The sequence below is a fragment of the Bos indicus genome, chromosome 23, assembly GCF_029378745.1.
Source record: "Bos indicus isolate NIAB-ARS_2022 breed Sahiwal x Tharparkar chromosome 23, NIAB-ARS_B.indTharparkar_mat_pri_1.0, whole genome shotgun sequence".
Classification (NCBI taxonomy): domain Eukaryota; kingdom Metazoa; phylum Chordata; class Mammalia; order Artiodactyla; family Bovidae; genus Bos; species Bos indicus.
Genome location: NC_091782.1, coordinates 1163958 through 1182980, shown reverse-complemented (window position 1 = coordinate 1182980; position 19023 = coordinate 1163958). Strand labels below are relative to the sequence as shown.

The 19023-nt window shown below is 40.0% G+C and overlaps 2 pseudogenes; both read right to left on the bottom strand.

Moving 5' to 3' along the window:
• Positions 1-5159: 5159 nt before the first annotated feature.
• On the bottom strand, positions 5160-8228 carry LOC139178869 (olfactory receptor 4C45-like; annotated as a pseudogene).
• A 9553-nt stretch (positions 8229-17781) lies between these two features.
• Positions 17782-18808, bottom strand: LOC139178868 (olfactory receptor 4C5-like; annotated as a pseudogene).
• Positions 18809-19023: the final 215 nt, after the last annotated feature.

Genomic DNA, 19023 nt, shown 5'->3' with positions numbered 1-19023 from the left:
GCAATCTCCAAGTGTTTGCAATGGACAGGGGGCCTGGTGTGCTGCAATCCATTGGGTCGCAAAGAGTTGAACTCAACTGAGCAACTGAACTGAACTGATATGTGACTTGGAGCAATTTCTTAAGTTATCAGAGTCTGTTTCCTTATTTGCAAAATAAAGATCATATACCCAGCTTTGATCTACTGGCATTTGTATTAAGTAATAAATATTAAAGACAGTGGTGCATTTCAAAATGCTTTTTATTTTTTTTATATCCAGTTTTTGCTTTTATTTTTTATTTTATTTATTTATTTTAATTAGAGGCTAATTACTTTACAATATTGTATTGGTTTTGCCATACGTCAACGTGAATCCACCACGGGTGTACACATGTTCCCAATCCTGAACCCCCCTCCCATCTCCCTCCCCATATCATCCCTCTGGGTCATCCCAGTGCACCAGTCCCAAGCATCCTGTATCCTGCATTGAACCTGGACTGGCAATTTGTTTCTTATATGATATTACACATGTTTCTATGCCATTCCCCCAAATCATCCCCCTCTTCCTCTCCGGCAGAGTCCAAAAGACTGTTCTATACATCTGTGTCTCTTTTGCTGACTCACATACAGGGTTATCATTATCATCTTTCTGAATTCCATATACATGCGTTAGTATACTGTATTGGTGTCAAAATGTTTTTTTAAGCTGAAGGCATTGTTATTATGGATACTGGAAAATACCATCAGTTGATTGCCCACTATACGGTACTGCAAATTATAGATATGAACAAAGCACATTCCCTGCCTTGTACTTTTAGCAATCTAATGCAGTAATGCTTAAGGTTCATTGATTTACTCTGTTTAGTGCTCTGGTTTATCAGAAAAGTTTTCTTCATGCTAGAGAAATAAATATTCCAATTGAGGACAGTCACAGGGTTTGATTTCAGTCTCTTACCTTGAAATGAATCTTTTGATCATCTCCAATTCCCTGATCCATGAAAGCAGCACCTGCACAAAGGAGTAAGTTCAAAGATCATGTGCATTATAAGTTGCTAACAAGGTCATGGTAGATGTCATAGATATAGCTGATGAAATTCCATTCTTCAAAAAACCACTTGCTGTTTTTATATAATCATAGAAATAGAGGAAAACAACAGAATAGGAAAAACTAGAAATCTCTTCAAGAAGGGAACATTTCATGCAAAGATGGGCTCGATAAAGGATAGAAATGGTATGGACCTAACAGAAGCAGAAACTATTAAGAAGAGGTGGCAAGAATACACAGAAGAACTGTACAAAAAAGATCTTCATGACCCAGATAATCATGATGGTGTGATCACTCACCTAGAGCCAGACATCCTGGAATGTGAAGTCAAGTGGGCCTCAGAAAGCATCACTATGAACAAAGCTAGTGGAGATGATGGAATTCCAGTTGAGCTATTTCAAATCCTGAAAGATGATGTTGTGAAAGTGCTGCACTCACTATGCCAGCAAATTTGGAAAATTCAGCAGTGGCCACAGGACTGGAAAAGGTCAGTTTTCATTCCAATCCCAAAGAAAGGCAATGCCAAAGAATGATCCAATTACCACACAATTGCACTTATCTCACATGCTAGTAAAGTAATGCTCAAAATTCTCCAAGCCCAGCTTCAGCAATATGTGAACTGTGAACTCCCAGATGTTCAAGCTGGTTTTAGAAAAGGCAGAGGAACCAGAGATCAAATTGACAACATCTGCTGGATCATTCAAAAAGCAAGAGAGTTCCAGAAAAGCATCTATTTCTGCTTTATTGACTATGCCAAAGCCTTGGACTGTGTGGATCACAATAAACTGTGGAAAATTCTGAAAGAGATGGGAATACCAGACCACCTGACCTGCCTCTTGAGAAACCTATATGCAAGTCAGGGAGCAACAGTTAGAACTGGACATGGAACAACAGACTGGTTCCCAATAGGAAAAGGAGTACGTCAAGGCTGTATATTGTCACCCTGCTTATTTAACTTATATGCAGGGTACATCATGAGAAATGCTGGGCTGGAAGAAGCACAAGCTGGAATCAAGATTGCCAGGAGAAATATCAATAACCTCAGATATGCAGATGACACCACACTTATGGAAGAAAGTGAAGAGGAACTAAAAAGCCTCTTGATGAAAATGAAAGTGGAGAGTGAAAAAGTTGGCTTAAAGCTCAACATTCAGAAAACAAAGATCATGGCATCTGGTCCCATCACTTCATGGGAAATAGATGGGGAAACAATGGAAATAGTGGCAGACTTTATTTTTTTGTGCTCTAAAATCACTGCAGATGGTGATTGCAGCCATGAAATTAAAAGATGCTTACTCCTTAGAAGGAAAGTTATGACAAACCTAGATAGCACATTAAAAAGCAGAGACATTACTTTGCCAACAAAGGTCCATCTAGTCAAGGCTATGGTTTTTCCCATGGTCATGTATGGATATCAGAGTTGGACTGTGAAGAAAGCTGAGCACCGAAGAATTGGTGCTTTTGAACTGTGGTATTGGAGAAGTCTCTTGGGAGTCTCCTTGGACTGCAAGGAGATTCAAGCGGTCCATTCTAAAGGAAATCAGTTCTGGGTGTCCATTGGAAGGACTGATGCTAAAGATGAAACCTAATACTTTGGCCAATTCATGTGAAGAGTTGAGTCGTTGGGAAAGCCTCTGATGCTGGGAGGGATTGGGGGCAGGAGGAGAAGTGGATGACAGGGAATGAGTTGGCTTTATGGCATCACCGACTCTTTGGACATGCGTTTGAGTGAACTCCGGGAGTTGGAGTTGGGCAGGGAGGCCTGGCGTGCTGTGAATCATGGGGTTGCAAAGAGTCAGACACGACTGAACAAGTGAACTGAACTGAACTGAATTGAAAGCCTTTATAAATACAGTGAGAGCTAACCTGATAATAAAATCTTAAAAACATTAGAAATGCAATGTTGACATCACCTTATGTTCAAATTCCTTGTTGGGAACTCTCCTTGAAACAAGTTTCTGAAGTCTTCCCCAGAAATCACAAATTCTATATAGAGATTGACCTCTTTGTCTCTCCAACTGAGCTCTCCCTTTTTCTCTTTCTTCCAGAGGATGGGAACGGAATAAAAGAATTAATTATCAGTGACAGCTTCTGAAATAAGTGCTGCCCAAGTTTCTCTGGTAGCTCAGCTGGTAAACAATCCAACTGCAACTCACAGGAGACTCCAGTTCAATTCCTGGGTTGGAAAGATTCACTGGAGAAGCAACAGGCTATCCACTCCAGTATTCTTGGGCTTCCTTGGTGGTTGAGCAGATAAAGAATTCACCTGCAATGTGGGAGACTCGGGTTCGATCCCTGGTTTAGGAAGATACCCTGGAGGAGGGAAGAGGCTACCTACTCCAGTATTCTGGCCTGGAGAATTCCATGATCTGTATAGTCCATGGGGTCACAAAGAGTCAGGCACGACTGAGAAACTTTCACTTTCAAACATCTCATAGCTTATCCCACCAGCTCTCCCATTTGTCAGTATAGAGATATTTAAGTGCAGTTTAATCACAGAATAGGAAGTTGGTGAGGGACTAGCTCTCAGTATTCAGAGAACTCCCTGTTGGCTGAGATGACACATTTTGCAGTGAAGTGAGGCTGGGCTGGACATTTGCTCTCCCTGCCATCCTGGTTAGTGAATAACAGTAGCGGTGCTCTTAGGCTCCTCTGTTAGGGACCACTGTCCCCAGCATAGTTTATGCTCTTGTGGAATCTCTGAAAGTTGAAATGAAGTCCGAGCAATTTTTGTTAATTTTTAGCTGACTCAGTCTTCTGCCTGAAGTCATTTAATCTGCACAATTTAAGGAAACATGTAATGTTATTTTCCTATTTGTTTTTGTTGCTTAGCTGTGATGTCTGACTCTTTGCGGCCCCATGGACTGTAGTCCACCAAGCTCCTCTGTTCATGGGATTTCCCAGGCAAGAACACTGGAGTGGGTTGCCAAATCCGCCTTCTCCAGGGGATCTTCCTAACCCAGGGATAGAACCTGTGTCTCCTGCCTGGCAGAAAGATTCTTTACTACTTAGTCACCTGGGAAATACTTTTTTTTTTTTATTAAACATGAAAAAAATAGGGAGGTGAAACAATCTGCTAACATTACTGGAATAATTAATGCTGGAGACGATAAAAGAAATTAAGCCTATTTGGTCCAAAGCACTTAATCTCTGACTATTTTTGAATCTCTTAGAATTTCGTTATGTGCATTGTATGGATTCTTTACTCTAGCTCAGATTTGTGATTTTGTGCTGTTCCATGACAGTTCCATGACTTGTTCTTAAATCACTAGAAATTTCCTATAACCACTATTTTGTCTTCAGAATCTTCTTTTCCTTTGTCTGTGTCTAAAACCAGACTTTAATGTATAGATACTTTCTGCCTTAGCTCTATGGATTTTATCAATTATGTTTATTTTATGCTATCCAATTCTGTTTCTAATTCTTTTTGTAAACTCTTGTATACTACAGGGAATGATGAAATTTCATTTTCAGAAAGTACTTTTGTGCACAAATGTTACCTTTTTGGGACTGTGATAAGTAAAAATTTCATTTTATTGCTGTGTTTATTTTATTTATAAACCTCTCAAACCTAGAAAAACCAGAAAAAGTATATATAGCACTTTTTGAAAACTTATTTCTTACTGTTCTGTCCTTTTTTTCATATGTAGTTGTTTACTCTCTTTTAAAATAAAATTTCATTCTAGCTATGGTGCTGGATATAATGAGTGCTCAAGAATATTGCTGTTGATCTGTTTCATACTCACAGTCAGGGCAACATTATGACTTTTGTGGACCCTTGGTACTTTCACCCTCTTGGGTCTTCTCCTCCATAAAAATGTTAAAAATCATATTTTCTGACTGCATTGCTATATAGGTGACTTAGTGTAAGCTGCATTTAGATTATATTAATTTCTTTCTTTCTGTTGTAAATGAAATTAAAACATTTCATGGCCTCCTGAGACTATTGTGGGCTCTCGGCACTGTGTCTACTATACCTTCTGAATATCAACCCCGGCTTATAATGTATGAGCCCCTAAAGAAAATTGATCCAGACAGGAGAAACATCCCAGTTCAATCAGTTAAGAAGGAGGGAAAATTTATGTAAAATATCACTAATTTTTTTTCTTTTTTTGCCTAAATACTCCACACAAGGTTTATTCATCACCAGCTTTCATTATTTGTACCTGGAGTTTCATGACACTTTTCACTTCTGCATTTCTCAGGGTATAGATTAAAGGATTCAACATAGGAATTACTATGGTGAAAAACACAGTCACAGTTTTGTCAATGGGGGAGGAGATCATGTGTCTTAGGTAGAGGAATGAACAAGGTACAAAGAATAAGATGACAACTGTGACATGAGAGGCACAGGTGGACAGGGATGTGCGACGAGAGCTATGAGTCCTCAGGGAGCACAGGATGACAACATAGGAAGCAACCAGCATCAATAAAGTTAGCAAGCAGAGTGACCCACTATTGGCAGAAATCAGGGGGCCTAGAGTGTGTGTGTCTGTGCAGGCTAGCTCCAGGAGAGGTATCAAATCACACATAAAGTGGTCAATGACATTGGGGCCACAGAATGGTAACTGAACCATGAGCAAAATCTGGATCCCTCCATGGAGAAACCCTAAAGCCCCAGCCATTCCAACCAGGAAAGCACACACAGGTCAACTCATGATAGTCATGTAGTGCAGGGGCTTACAGATGGCTACATAGCAGTCATAGGCCATGACAATCAACAAGACAATCTCAGCTCCAGCAACGAAATGTTCAGCAAAGACCTGAGTCATGCAGCCACTGAAGGAAATGGTGTTCTTTCCAGAGATCAAGTCAAAGATCAACTTGGGTACTATGGAGGAAGAGTAGAAACTATCTATCATGGACAAATAAGACAGAAAAAAGTACACAGGAGAACCGAGGACTGGGCTGGTGAAGATGGCAACTGAGATGAGCAGATTACCTGGCAATGTGATCAAGTAGACGACTAAAAGCACAGCAAATAAGAGTGTCTGGATTCCTGGATTCTGGGTCAGGCCCAGTAGGATAAATTCTGTTATGTTGCTCATCTTTTCCATCAATTCATCTTGAATTGCTACTAGCACATGGTTGATCTGGAAAGATCACAGTATTTCTGAGTGATGATATTTTATTTTTTTAATATAAATTTATTTATTTTAATTGGAGGCTAATTACTTTACAATATTGTATTGGTTTTGCCATACATCGACATGAATCCACCATGGGTGTATATGTGTTCCCTATCCTGAACCCCCCTTGCACATCCCTCCCCATACTATCCTTCTGGGTCATCCCAGTGCACCAGCCCTGAGCATCCTGTATCATTCATTGAACCTGGACTGGCCATCCATTTCACATATGATAATATATATGTTTCAATGCCATTCTCCCAAATCATCCCACTCTCTCCCACAGAGTCCAAAAGACTGTTCTATACATCTGTGTCTCTTTTGCTGTCTCACATACAGGGTTATCATTACCATCATTCTAGATTCCATATATATGCATTAGTATACTGAATTGGTGTTTTTCTTTCTGGCTTACTTCACTCTGTATAATAGGCTCCAGTTTCATCCACCTCATTAGAACTGATTCAAATGTATTCTTTTTAATGGCTGAGTAATACTCCACTGTGTATATATACCACAGCTTTCTTATCCATTCATCTGCCAATGGGCATCTAGGTTGCTTCCATGTCTTGGCTATTGTAAACAGTGATGCGATGAACATTGGGGTACACATGTCTCTTTCACTTCTGGTTTCCTTGGTGTGTATGCCCAGCAGTGGGATTTGTGAGTCGTATGGCAGTTCTATTTCCAGTTTTTTAAGGAATCTCCACACTGTTCTCCATAGTGTCTGTTGTAGTTTGCATTCCCACCAATAGTGTAAGAGGGTTCCCTTTTCTCCACACCCTCTCTTTTGATTTCAATAGAAAATATCTCATCGTCTCTTTAGCCCTGGTCCCTGGGACTGGTGGAGCTACTCCTTTCTCTTACTTCTGATATTTCACAGATTGTTGTAAAGAAGAATGGGATGAGTTTAAATCTCTCCTGATTCATATTAATTTAAATATATCATGACAATACCTTACAAATACCACAATAAAAGTGAGATATTTTTTATGACTATTGTCATGCAGTTAACTTCTAAACTTTCCTTTTAGCTCTGAATGTCTTACAGATAGCTTTATTTGAGTTTGGGGAACAAATTTCATTGACAGTTCTTTATAAAGTTATATTAATGCTTGTCTATTAGAACGAATACACCCGTGGCGGATTCATGTTGATGTATGGCAAAACCAATAAAATATTGTAAAGTAGTTAGCCTCCAATTAAAATAAATAAATTTGAATTAAAAAAGAATGAATAGTCATAGGTATATGGACACAATATTTTAAAAACCAACTTTGTATCAGACATGAAAAGTACCAAGCAAACCTTACTCTATACCAGCTGTGTTCTGTGACCCATTATTCCTTTCTTTCAAATTAACACACATGCACACACAGAGACAGAGCTGCAGATGGAGTTTTTGTCCATCAAAATGCCAAGAAACTCTCTTTATAACAGCTCTTTGAGCAGCATTCACTCAACAGCCCCGGGTGTTGTGTCTGGCTCAACAAAATAGTTATGCTCACTCTTTTCAAATCTTTGAATGTGAACATGTAAGTGGTACAAATTTCCCTGAAAAGTTCTCGATATTTCTGAAATGAGCTTTCTGTGCAATTGTTCTTTCATCACATATAGAATAATGCTTGGATTAGCTATATTACCTTATTTACATTTTGCTATGAAATGATATGTCATGAAGTTTTCCTGAGTTTCCTATGGACCAGAAAAAAAAAAAAAAAATGTTAGGACCACCTGAGATAATACAATTTCCCCCTTTGGAATAAGTTTTATCAATTAATATGAACTTGAAATTTTCATTACTAACTGGTAAAAATATTGAATATATATAAGAATACATTTTTTTCTTGGGGAGTGAGCCTGTATATATGTTTTCAGGATATATTACATGTTGTAACCAGGATCATTAGCTATTTTATTCATTATCTTTCTTTTTCTCTTCTTTCCCTAATCCTTGCAAAAAACATAATAACATTTTCTTTTTTTTTCCACAAAAATTTCTGGGCACAGAAATCAGCATCATGATCTCTCAGCTTCAATAAAGATGAGGAAAGAAAGCTTAGAGTTTTCAGGAAAGCTTATGCCTGTGCTGTTTTTCTCTCTCCATGACTCCAACGATGGTAACTATGGCTAATCATTCTCTAAAGATTTAATTCACAAATTCGACTTCAGTGTGATGGCATAGAAGTAATGAAAAAGGGAAATAATTTGTAATAATTAGAGATCTTCAGAATCAGTCTACTTAGTGCGACATAAGTGTTAATGCCAATCTTGTAAAAGTGGCTTTAGTGGTTCTCAACAGCATCTTTACTGGGAACATTCCAGACAGTATTTTCTATTGACATTTTCACATCATTGTGTGCAGTTATTTTTAGAGAGAAAGATTGTTTCAATTTACAGAATCTAACTGCAAATATTATTTCTGTGAAATGAAATTGGCTCCTCAGCGATCAATGCAAAGAAATAGAGGAAAACAACAGAATGGGAAAGACTAGAGATCTCCTCAAGAAAATCAGAGATACCAAAGGAACATTTCATGCAAAGATGAGTTCGATAAAGGACAGAAATGGTAAGGACCTAACAGAAGCAGAAGATATTAAGAAGAGATGGCAAGAATACACAGAAGAACTGTACAGAAAAGATCTTCACGACCCAGATAATCACAATGGTGTGATCACTGACCTAGAGCCAGACATCCTGGAATGTGAAGTCAAGTGGGCCTTAGAAAGCATCACTATGAACAAAGCTAGTGGAGCTGATGGAATTCCAGTTGAGCTATTCCAAATCCTGAAAGATAATGCTGTGCAAGTGCTGCACTCAATATGCCAGCAAATTTGGAAAACTCAGCAGTGGCCACAGGACTGGAAAAGGTCAGTTTCCATTCCAATCCCAAAGAAAGGCAATGCCAAAGAATGCTCAAACTACTGCACAATTGCACTCATCTCACACGCTAGTAAAGTAATGCTCAAAATTCTCAAAGCCAGGCTTCAGCGATATGTGAACCATGAACTCCCAGATATTCAATCTGGTTTTAGAAAAGGCAGAGGAACCAAAGATCAAATTGCCAACATCCCCTGGATCATCAAAAAAGCAAGAGAGTTCCAGAAACACATCTCTTTCTGCCTTATTGACTATGCCAAAGACTTTGACTGTGTGGATCACAATAAACTGTGGGAAATTCTGAAAGAGATGGGAATACAGGACCACCTGACCTGCCTCTTGAGAAACCTATATGCAAGTAAGGAACCAACAGTTAGAACTGGACATGAAACAACAGACTGCTTCCAAATAGGAAAAGAAGTATGTCAAGGCTGTATATTGCCACCCTGCTTATTTAACTTCTATGCAGAGTACATCATGAGAAACTCTGGGCTAGAAGAAGCACAAGCTGGAATCAAGATTTCCAGGAGAAATATCACTAACCTCAGATATGCAAATGATACCACCCTTATGGCACAAAGTGAAGAGGAACTAAAAAGCCTCTTGATGAAAGTGAAAGAGGAGAGTGAAAAAGTTGGCTTAAAGCTCAACATTCAGAAAATTAAGATTATGGCATATAGTCCCATCCCTTCATGGGAAATAGATGAGGAAACAGTGGCAGACTGTATTTTTTTGTGCTCTAAAATCACTGCAGATGGTGATTGCAGCCATCAAATTAAAAGACGTTTACTCCTTGGAAGGAAAGCTATGACCAACCTAGATAGCATATTCAAAAGCAGAGACATTACTTTGTCAACAAAGTCCATCTAGTCAAGGTTATGGTTTTTCCAGTAGTTATGTATGGATGTGAGAGTTGGACTGTGAAGAGAGCTGAGCACCGAAGAACTGATGCTTTTGAACTGTGGTGTTTGAGAAGACTCTTGAGAGTCCCTTGGACTGCAAGGATATCCAACCAGTCTATTTTAAAGATTAGTCCTGGGTGTTCTTTGGAAGGAATGATGCTAAAGCTGAAACTCCAGTACTTTGGCCACCTCATGTGAAGAGTTGACTCATTGGAAAAGACTCTGATGCTGGGAGGGATTGGGGGCAGGAGGAGAAGGGGACGACAGAGAATGAGATGGCTGGATGGCATCACCGACTCGATGGACATGAGTTTGAGTGAACTCTGGGTGTTGGTGATGGACAGAGAGTCCTGGCGTGCTGCAATTCATGGGGTCTCAAAGAGTTGGACATAACTGAGTGACTGAACTGAACTGAACTGAACCTTCTTAAATTTGGGGAAAAATAATTAGCTATCACTAACTTAGATATATTTGTTGTGGATTCTTCACTTTTTAGATTAAACCCAAACATTACTTTCTTCCCACCAGGTGTTTGCTTCACAGCTGCAAATATAATGCAAAATAACAAAGAGGACTGTGGAATGTTATGTCTCTAGACAACTCTCCCATTTTCTGGATTTACTCAAAAAACAAGCTGTTTTAGTTAGGAAACTTTGATAACTTTCAGATTTAATTTTAACACACTTTCTATTAATTAGGCTTATTATGAGATTATACATGCATCATCAAAACATATATTATTCAAATAATGCATCAAATTATTCAAATTTGATTCTTCCAATTAAGAAAATCTTGTATATGAAATTGTAGAATGTATGTGAAAGTGTTAGTCACTTAGTTGTTTTTGACTCTTTGCGACCCCATGCATTGTAGCCCACAAAGCTCCTCTACCCATGGAATTCTCCAGACAAGAATACTGGAGTGGGTTGCCATTTAACTTCTCCAGGGGATCTTCCCAACCCATGGATTGAACTCATTTTATTCTTGATTTAAGCCCTTCTTCTAACTCATACTAGCCTTGGGAGCAGTGTCTCCCAAACAGACCATCACCTTGTTCACACATGGCTCTGTGGCTGCTATTGACTTCAAGGTCTTTGTTTGTAATTCTTTCTTCATTGACTCTAGAGAAATGTTTAAATAGACTTTCAAAAAAGCTCAGGGTTTGGTAATACATTGACCTCTCAAGTCCTCAGAGGATTATTGGCCCTGTAGGAATCTTTTCTTTTCTTTTTATTATTATTATTTTTTTTAATTTTATTTTATTTTTAAACTTTACAATATTGTATTAGTTTTGCCAAATATCGAAATGAATCCGCCACAGGTATACCTGTGTTCCCCATCCTGAACCCTCCTCCCTCCTCCCTCCCCATACCATCCCTCTGGGTCGTCCCAGTGCACCAGCCCCAAGAATCCAGTATCATGCATTGAACCTGCACTGGCGACTCATTTCATACATGATATTATACATGTTTCAATGCCATTCTCCCAAATCTCCCCACCCTCTCCCTCTCCCAGAGTCCATAAGACTGATCTATACATCAGTGTCTCTTTTGCTGTCTCGTACACAGGGTTATTGTTACCACCTTTCTAAATTCCATAATCTTTTCTGAAGCATCAGCCAAGGACTCTTTTTTGCTCCTGTTTGACTCCCCCAAACAACATTAGAGACCAGTTTTAGAAATGCAGTTGAACTTTCATTAAACATATGCTTCTGCCTATGTACTTCTCTGGTGGCTCAGGTGGTAAACAATCTGCCTGCAATGCAGGAGACCTTGTTTGATCTCTGGGTCTGGAAGATCCCCTGGAGGAGGGAATGGCTATCCACTCCAGTATTCTTGCCTGGAGAATCCCATGGACAGAGGAGCCTGGTGGGCAACAGTCTACGAGATCACAAAGGTACTTTGTGATCTCGTAGACTGTTGCCCCCCGCCCCCCCCCCACACACACACACACACTCACACTTTTGGCTATAGTTTAAGATGAAACTTAGGTAAGGTAAGTGAAAATCTTGATATTAGGATTTTGTTGCTCATTTTGTTGTAGGTGACCCTGCCAAAGTATATACGAGGTGGTTTTAGGCATAGGGCAGAGTTCAGAAAATGGATTTCTCTCTGAAAACATGAGTGTTTGATATAATATGGTTACCCTGAGAGTAGAAATGCCAGTCTTTAAAATTATGGGCCAGATTACCCTTGGACATTGTGACATGTTTATTAGTGACTGACAGAGGAGACTTAAATAGCAGGTTCCCAGCTCCCAGACATCGAGTAATTTAAAAGTCATAAACGTATAAACTATCTCTGGGATGAGAACCTAGGTGACAGAGTCTCATGGTGTGTTATAGAGCTTGTAGCCCTGCCACACACAGAGAGAACCCCAGGAATATGTAGCGATTTTACTGCTCTCTATGCTTTCTCAGGGTAGCCTTTGAAAAGACTCATGCTCAGCCAAGCACTCTTGTATAAAGACATCCAGAGGGAAATAATAGAAACACTACAGAAAGGATGCTCCACTACAGTCTTCTCTCCCTGAGCTTCAAGGTGATGAAGAGCCGGCTGGAACTCTGCATAGAATCATCTTTCTTTCTCACGTACCTTTAACTTTAAACCAAACTGATGCATTCGTGGGGTTCAGAGCAGAGAAGGAAGCAATGCTTTCAGTTCTGTTCTCAATGGTTAACGATGTGGCTTCTGTTAGCAGCCACCCTCACTTTCAGTCTGTCCCACTCCTCTGATTTTTTTAATTGTCATAAAATACATATAAAATGAAGTTTACCATTTTAAGTACACACTTGAGTGGCATTAAATGCATTCACATTGTTGTGCAAACACCTCACCAACCATCTTCATTGTTTTTCACCTTCTCAGACTGAAACTCTGTATTCATTAAATAATTATTTCTCATTCCTCCCTCCCCCCGTTATTATATAACTTTTTTTTTTCATGAGGATCCAGGTGTCCATATATCATAATCTGTTTGTGAGAATAGAGGTTTGCTTCCTACTCTATGATGGGGAATCTGGAGGACAATTAAGCTTATATGTGGAAATGACTGAGAAAAGCACACTCAGCCAATTTCTTTGTAGAATGCTGCTGCTGCTGCTAAGTTGCTTTAGTCGTGTCCAACTCTGTGCAACCCCAGAGACAGCACCCCACCAGGCTCCCCCGTCTCTGGGATTCTCCAGGCAAAAACACTGGAGTGGGTTGCCATTTCCTTCTCCAATGCATGAAAGTGAAAAGTGAAAGTGAAGTTGCTCAGTTGTGTCTGACTCCTAGGGACCCCATGGACTGCAGCCTACCAGGCTCCCCTGCCCATGGGATTTGTCAGGCAAGAGTACTGGAGTGGGTTGCCATTGCCTTCTCCACTTTGTAGAATATACATGTACAAAAATAAAAAATGCTGTAAGTAGGAAAGCTTTGCTTCTGTTTCCTCTTTTTCAGACTCTGTTGTGGTGTTGATTGCAACCTTGCCAGGAATCATCTGGAGTGATGTATTTCACTGGGCATTTTGAATTCAGGATGTTCCTCTACCTAAGGAATTGATCAGGAGTAAGAATGGTTATGCTCCCTACCCACAGAACAATGCACCGTTGAGAGACTGTCTTTGAGGAAAATGTCAGAGTCCTTGGGAATTTAGAGAAACACTTATTGACATAAGTAGAACATGGATTCCATCAGCTTGACTGGTTGGCTGGGGTTTTGTCCTGGGAAGAGGATGCCAGCAGACACAGGATGACTGACCCATAGTGGGAACTTCCTAGCAATGACACAGAATAATAATTCTGATTGATCATTGATTTTGAGAAGACAAGAAGGAAACTGCTTTTGTAATCATTCATTTTTTTTTCCTTCTGGGACACAATCCCTTAGGTTTATCAAGACCCAGAGACACTCTGAGAGATAGTGAGGGACAGGGAGGCCAGGCGTACTTCAAGTCAGTCCATGGGGTCTCAAAGAGGGGGACATGACTTGGTGACTGAACAACAACAAGGACACTTTGAGTGTGATCTGATAGTTGATAGAATGGTGAAATCATGCAAAGTGATGGTGCATTCAATAGGAAGAGCTGGTCTCCTGATTTATAGAAGGAAGGATGTATTGGAAAGGGAAATAAGCTAATAATGAGAATTTGGTGGGAGAGGTAAGAGTAGGGGTGAGGTTAGGAATAACTGAGAAGGGACTTAAATAATCACATAGATTGGAGCCAAAAGTACTTTTTCCTTGTTTTGACCCCAGATTACATGTGAATGGTGGTTCAGTTAGAGCATAAAGATTAATGACCAAAGGTTAAAATTTTTATAGTTAACAAACTGAGATTTCTAAGAGAGAAGGTAGTTGCATGCAGAACACACATAGCTACATTAAACCTAATGTAAAGTAATTAACCTCCAATTAAAATAAATAAATTTATATTAAAAAAACTAAATAGGAACCCTTGCATATATATTAATAGCTTGCAATAGAGGGCAAAAGGGGATATAGATGTAATTATTGATGAGGAGGGTTGAGATTGAGAGATTCTGTTTTGGTCCCAGTGTTTACTGAGAAGTAGGGAACATAGCATCCCTCCTGAGATACATGGAAATTTTGTGGGGATAAAGTTTATAGGAAATCAGTGAAAATTTAGAACATATACTAAAAAGAATGTGTGGGAAGAGAAACTGTTTGGAACAGCCAGAACATTAACTCAAGAAGTTTTGAAGAGGTAGATCACATTAGAGTTTAATGTTTTGTTGTCACTCCTGGTTAATAATGGACTCCTCAGGTGGCTCAGTGGTAAAGAATCTGCCTGCCAATGCAGGAACTGCAGGAGACTTAAGTTAGATCCCTGGGTTGGGAAGATCCCCTGGAGGAAGAAATGGCCATCCACTTAAGTAGTCTTACCTGGAAAACCCCACTGACAGAGGAGCCTGGAGGGCTACAGTCAGCCCATGGGGTCACAAATATTCAGACACGACTGACCAACTGAGCAGCAATAGCTAGTTAATAATTTTCTTCAAGATTGCCTTATATGTCAGGTAGAGGGAAAGACATAATTGTGTGTGAACTTGTGGTTTAGATACTTCAGTTACTATAATGCATTACACTGAAGCAAAAATGCTTTATTTAGACTTGGTTTTGCAAAGATTGCCATTTATTCATTCTGTGTTTTGAGAACAAAGATAACTGCAAAAGTGATGGAAACCTTTTCTCTCCTATTTATAAGTCTTTTAAAAGATGAAATGAGTCAATGTAACTAGTCAGGATAGGATCATTTTGCTGTGGCAAAAAATGAATAGTGAATTCTCAGTGGCTTAACACTTCAAGAACACTTCTGTGTTCTTAACACAGAACATTCATGTTCTGTCCAGGCCTAGTTCACTGAGAGATAGTTGCTCCTCTAGGACAGCCCTCTTCCAGGTAGCTACTGGTTGACACAGCTTGCTTCACTGTGTGGAAGCCCTGCCATCTCAGTGTGTGTCTTCCAGGCTTGCTGCAGCAGGAAAAAATAAACTGAAATAGTCCTGGAGAGGAATATACTGACTTCTCAATGTTTCAGCCTAACTGTGACACACATCATTTCCTGTTTAAAAACAAAGGGGCTGGAAAATATGGTAGTAACATATGGATTCTTAGTGATCAGCAAATGGATTGGTAACATTTGAAAAAAAAATCTCCCATTTCAGGGGTTTCCCAGGTGATGCCATGGTAAAGAGTCCACCTGCCAACCCAGGAGACACAAGAGATGTGGGTTCAATCACTAGGTCAGGAATATCCCCTAGAGAAGGGAATGGCAACCCACTCCAGTATTCTGGACTGAAAAATCCCATGGACAGAGAAGTCTGGTGGCCTGTAGTCCATGGAGTCACAGAGTCAGACATGACTGAGTATCTCCCATTTAGAATAAATTACTTACTAAACCATTGCGGAGAAGGCAATGGCACCCTATTCCAGTACTCTTGCCTGGAAAATCCAATGGACTGAGGAGCCTGGTAGGCTGCAGTCCATGAGGTCGCTAAGAGTTGGACATGACTGAACGACTTCACTTTCACTTTTCACCTTCATGCATTGGAGAAGGAAATGGCAACTCACTCCAGCGTTCTTGCCTGGAGATTCCCAGGGATGGGGGAGCCTGGTGGGCTGTCGTCTGTGGGGTTGAACAGAGTCGGACACGACTGAAGTGACTTAGCAGCAGCAGCAGCAAACCATTGAAAACTAATGTATATGCAATGAACACTTTAGGTATGCCTATGGAGTCACTCGGAGAAGGCAATGGCACCCCACTCCAGTACTTTTGCCTAGAAAATCCCATGGACGGAGGAGCCTGGTAGGCTGCAGTCCATGGGGTCGATAAGAGCCGGATACGACTGAGCGACTTCACTTTTACTTTTCACTTTTATGCATTGGAGAAGGAAATGGCAATCCACTCCAGTGTTCTTGCCTGGAGAATCCCAGGGATGGGAAGCCTGGTGGGCTGCCGTCTATGGGGTCGCACAGACTCGGATACGACTGAAGCGACTTAGCAGCAGCAGCAGCATGGAGTAACTTTGATGGATTTGCAAGACTTGCGTCCTGGCCCCAATTTGGACCCCTTTCTTTTATTGGGGTTGTTTCCTTTAAACTTGCACTGTGTCTATATCTCAAACGATTTTTCCATCTCATTGGTTTACAATTGGTCTAAAATTTTCCATTCAAATTTGAATGTGCGCCATTTCTGACTTGACTACTTACCTATCACCAGCTTAATTTTTGTTTGTACCGGATACTTTTCTATCCACTATCTAAAGCACAAATCAGTCCCCCAAAAACTATTTGGATATCTTTTACAAAAACAGTGCTCCACAAAACTCTGCCTGGGAAATTGTGTGCAAGATAGCTCTAGAGTTGTGCCTGGAAGAATTTTATATCCCTTCTTGGCTTTAGATATAGAAAATAATTCATTTTGATAAGAGCCCAGATTACACTGTAAAATGTGCTCCTGGAATTGTGCAGCACTTGGTACTAATTTTGGAATGAGTTCTGCCTTTATGTCACTCTCATTTCTCAAAACTCATTCATTCCTCATTGGTCATTATCTCTCACAAAAAATAGCTCTACCTTACCTATAGTACTAAAACTATTCATTAAAAAAAATATGTAGTTGTTATAACTTATTGTTTACTTAAATACTGTGTTGTTAGAACTTACTTTAATTATTTGGCCTATAGGTTATATATTCTATATATGAAGATTTACAGAGAATTGTTCTACTGAAAACAGTAACTCAAAGTTTTTCCAGCCTCTGTGATTCTTTAAGTTGATTAACAGTGCCCCTTTGAGGGCTTCTCTGGTGGTCCAGTGGTTAAGAATCCACCTGCCATTGCAGGGGATATGGGTTCAGTCTCTTATCCGGGCAGATCCCACATGCTGAGAAGCAACTAAACCTGTGTCACAACTACAAAAGCCCATGCACCATGACTACTGAAGCCGTGACACTTAGAGCCCATGCTCTGAAATTAGAGAAGCAGCACCTCAATTAGAAGGAAGCCCTCGCTCACTGCTACCAGAAAAAGCCTGCGTTCAGCAACGAAGACTCTGTGTAGTCAAAAAAAAAAAAAAACTTAAAAAAAAATTAAAAAGTAACTTTTTAAAAAACAACATACCCTTGATTAGTATTAATTTATAGAAGCAAAGAAGTTTCTTATTGAAGAGCTTTAGTCATTATTTAATCAAATCTTGATATTTTATGAAAGATGAACCATTAAAGATTCCAGAAAGCAAGGGAGTAAGAGAATGTACTTAAAGTCACATATTTTAACTTCAAAATCATTATGCTTTCTATTAGTCACTCTAGTCCTTAACATATGAATAGATTTTGTTTTATCTTCTCTACTCACAAAAATTGTTACCCAAGGTTACTCTTTGGTTCCAGAGCTTCTTCATGGCATTTTTCACCTCTGAGTTTCTGAGGGTGTAGATTAAAGGGTTTAACATGGGTGTTACCATGGTATAAAACACAGCCACTGCCTTATCTATAGGGAAGGTGATTGTGGGCCAAAGTTACACAAATATACAGGGTACAAAGGGACCACTACAGTAACAGGGACCACTACAGTACAATGGGAAGTGCAAGTGGAGACAGCTTTTTGCTGTTCTGCAGTGTTGCTGTGTGTCCTTAGAGAGCAAAGGATGAGCACATAGGAGGTGATAAGAATAGAAAGGATGAGCATACACATCAGCTTGCTGTTGGCAGCAACAAAAAGACCACACATGTGAGTGTCAGTGCAGGAGAGTTTCAGCAGAGGAAAATGGTCACAGATGAAATGGTCAATGACGTTGGGGCCACAGAAGGACTACCAGACTATACAAAGAATTTGAATCAGTGCATGAAGAAATCCTCCGGCCCAGGCCATGGCCACCAGGAGGCCACACACTTGCCTGTTCTATGTGATGGCATACTGCAGGGGCTTGCAGATAGCCACAAAGCGGTCATAGGCCATCACTGTGAGCAAGAGGATCTCAACTCCCCCAAAGAAATACTCTTCAAAGAGCTGAGTCATACACCCACTGAAGGAGATGGCTTTCTTTTGAGCAAGTAAGTCAAATATCGTTTTGGGGACCATGGTAGAAGAGCAGCAGCAGTCTATGAAGGACAAGAAAGACAGGAAAAAATACATGGGGGAACCTAAGGCTCTGCTAGTGGTGACTGTCACAGTGATGAGTAGGTTGCCTGCCAGAGTGAGAAAGTAGATGAGGGTAAACAGAGCAAAGACGAGTTTCTGTACATCTGGGTTCTGTGTCAGGCCAAGCAGGAGGAATTCCATCACAGTGTTCATTTGCTCAATGAATCCAGTCTGGCGTTCAGATAACTGATTTCTCTGAGAATAGCACAGGTATCACAATTGTGAGGATCCATTTCGACCAATCTCAGTAAGTTTTCCAAGAATTATTTCTTATAAAACTGATAAAAACATCAAGTAGATAAACCCAAGACTTAAAGTTGGGCCATATTATTATTAGCCACAAAATGAACACCTAACTGTCTCTCTCTCTCTCACACACCCCTGCTCACCCACATATGAATATACACATTCGTATACACAAACACAGCTTTATCACTGTTGACATTCC